Raw genomic sequence first — 3,391 nt, 5'->3', positions numbered from 1 at the left:
GTATAGTAAGGCGTCAAAATCGGCCAAAAAAAGTCAAAAATTTTTTTGACCTCAAAATGTCATAAAAAACGTCATAGTATAGTAAGGCGTTTTTTTCGGCCAAAAAAAGTCAAAATTTTTTTTGACCTCAAAATGTCATAAAAAACGTCATAGTATAGTAAGGCGTTTTTTTCGGCCAAAAAAAGTCAATTTTTTTTTTGACCTCAAAATGTCATAAAAAACGTCATAGTATAGTAAGGCGTTTTTTTCGGCCAAAAAAAGTCAAAAAATTTTTTGACCTCAAAATGTCATAAAAAACGTCATAGTATAGTAAGGCGTCAAAATCGGCCAAAAAAAGTCAAAATTTTTTTTGACCTCAAAATGTCATTAAAAAACGTCATAGTATAGTAAGGCGTCAAAATGGGCCAAAAAAAGTCAAAAATTTTTTTGACCTCAAAATGTCATAAAAAACGTCATAGTATAGTAAGGCGTTTTTTTCGGCCAAAAAAAGTCAAATTTTTTTTTGACCTCAAAATGTCATAAAAAACGTCATAGTATAGTAAGGCGTTTTTTTCGGCCAAAAAAAGTCAAAATTTTTTTTGACCTCAAAATGTCATAAAAAATGTCATAGTATAGTAAGGCGTTTTTTTTTCGGCCAAAAAAAGTCAAAATTTTTTTTGACCTCAAAATGTCATAAAAAACGTCATAGTATAGTAAGGCGTCAAAATGGGCCAAAAAAAGTCAAAAAATTTTTTGACCTCAAAATGTCATAAAAAACGTCATAGTATAGTAAGGCGTTTTTTTCGGCCAAAAAAAGTCAAAATTTTTTTTGACCTCAAAATGTCATAAAAACGTCATAAGGCGTCAAAATCGGCCAAAAAAAGTCAAAATTTTTTTTGACCTCAAAATGTCATAAAAAACGTCATAGTATAGTAAGGCGTCAAAATGGGCCAAAAAAAGTCAAAAATTTTTTTGACCTCAAAATGTCATTAAAAAACGTCATAGTATAGTAAGGCGTCAAAATTGGCCAAAAAAAGTCAAAATTATTTTTGACCTCAAAATGTCATAAAAAACGTCATAGTATAGTAAGGCGTTTTTTCCGCCAAAAGAAGTCAAAATTTTTTTTGACCTCAAAATGTCATAAAAAACGTCATAGTATAGTAAGGCATCAAAATCGGCCAAAAAAAGTCAAAAATTTTTTTGACCTCAAAATGTCATAAAAAACGTCATAGTATAGTAAGGCGTCAAAATCGGCCAAAAAAAGTCAAAATTTTTTTTGACCTCAAAATGTCATAAAAAACGTCATAGTATAGTAAGGTGTTTTTTTCGGCCAAAAAAAGTCAAAATTTTTTTTGACCTCAAAATGTCATAAAAAACGTCATAGTATAGTAAGGCGTCAAAATCGGCCAAAAAAAGTCAAAATTTTTTTTGACCTCAAAATGTCATAAAAAACGTCATAGTATAGTAAGGCGTTTTTTTCGGCCAAAAAAAGTCAAATTTTTTTTTGACCTCAAAATGTCATAAAAAACGTCATAGTATAGTAAGGCGTCAAAATCGGCCAAAAAAAGTCAAAATTTTTTTTGACCTCAAAATGTCATAAAAAACGTCATAGTATAGTAAGGTGTTTTTTTCGGCCAAAAAAAGTCAAAATTTTTTTTGACCTCAAAATGTCATAAAAAACGTCATAGTATAGTAAGGCGTCAAAATCGGCCAAAAAAAGTCAAAATTTTTTTTGACCTCAAAATGTCATAAAAAACGTCATAGTATAGTAAGGCGTTTTTTTCGGCCAAAAAAAGTCAACATTTTTTTTGACCTCAAAATGTCATAAAAAACGTCATAGTATAGTAAGGCGTTTTTTTCGGCCAAAAAAAGTCAAAAAATTTTTTGACCTCAAAATGTCATAAAAAAGTCATAGTATAGTAAGGTGTCAGAATGGGCCAAAAAAAGTCAAAAATTTTTTTGACCTCAAAATGTCATAAAGAACGTCATAGTATAGTAAGGCGTTTTTTTCGGCCAAAAAAAGTCAAAATTTTTTTTGACCTCAAAATGTCATAAAAAACGTCATAGTATAGTAAGGCGTTTTTTTCGGCCAAAAAAAGTCAAAAATTTTTTTGACCTCAAAATGTCATAAAAAACGTCATAGTATAGTAAGGCGTTTTTTTCGGCCAAAAAAAGTCAAAATTTTTTTTGACCTCAAAATGTCATAAAAAAGTCATAGTATAGTAAGGCGTCAAAATGGGCCAAAAAAAGTCAAAAAATTTTTTGACCTCAAAATGTCATAAAAAACGTCATAGTATAGTAAGGCGTGAAAATCGGCCAAAAAAAGTCAAAAAATTTTTTGACCTCAAAATGTCATAAAAAACGTCATAGTATAGTAAGGCGTTTTTTCCGGCCAAAAAAAGTCAAAAATTTTTTTGACCTCAAAATGTCATAAAAAACGTCATAGTATAGTAAGGCGTCAAAATGGGCCAAAAAAAGTCAACATTTTTTTTGACCTCAAAATGTCATTAAAAAACGTCATAGTATAGTAAGGCGTCAAAATTGGCCAAAAAAAGTCAAAATTTTTTTTGACCTCAAAATGTCATAAAAAACGTCATAGTATAGTAAGGCGTTTTTTTCCGCCAAAAGAAGTCAAAATTTTTTTTGACCTCAAAATGTCATAAAAAACGTCATAGTATAGTAAGGCATCAAAATCGGCCAAAAAAAGTCAAAAAATTTTTTGACCTCAAAATGTCATAAAAAACGTCATAGTATAGTAAGGCATCAAAATCGGTCAAAAAAAGTCAAAAATTTTTTTGACCTCAAAATGTCATAAAAAACGTCATAGTATAGTAAGGCGTCAAAATGGGCCAAAAAAAGTCAAAATTTTTTTTGACCTCAAAATGTCATAAAAAACGTCATAGTATAGTAAGGCGTTTTTTTCGGCCAAAAAAAGTCAAAATTTTTTTGTACCTCAAAATGTCATAAAAAACGTCATAGTATAGTAAGGTGTTTTTTTCGGCCAAAAAAAGTCAAAAATTTTTTTGACCTCAAAATGTCAAAAAAAACGTCATAGTATAGTAAGGCGTTTTTTTCGGCCAAAAAAAGTCAAATTTTTTTTTGACCTCAAAATGTCATAAAAAACGTCATAGTATAGTAAGGCGTCAAAATCGGTCAAAAAAAGTCAAAATTTTTTTTGACCTCAAAATGTCATAAAAAACGTCATAGTATAGTAAGGCGTTTTTTTCGGCCAAAAAAAGTCAAAATTTTTTTTGACCTCAAAATGTCATAAAAAACGTCATAGTATAGTAAGGCGTCAAAATCGGCCAAAAAAAGTCAAAATTTTTTTTGACCTCAAAATGTCATAAAAAACGTCATAGTATAGTAAGGCGTCAAAATCGGCCAAAAAAAGTCAAAATTTTTTTTGACCTCA

This window comes from Toxotes jaculatrix, chromosome 11, assembly GCF_017976425.1.
Source record: "Toxotes jaculatrix isolate fToxJac2 chromosome 11, fToxJac2.pri, whole genome shotgun sequence".
Lineage (NCBI taxonomy): Eukaryota > Metazoa > Chordata > Actinopteri > Toxotidae > Toxotes > Toxotes jaculatrix.
The sequence above is the reverse complement of the archived record's forward strand: the minus strand, read 5'-3'. Positions refer to the sequence as shown.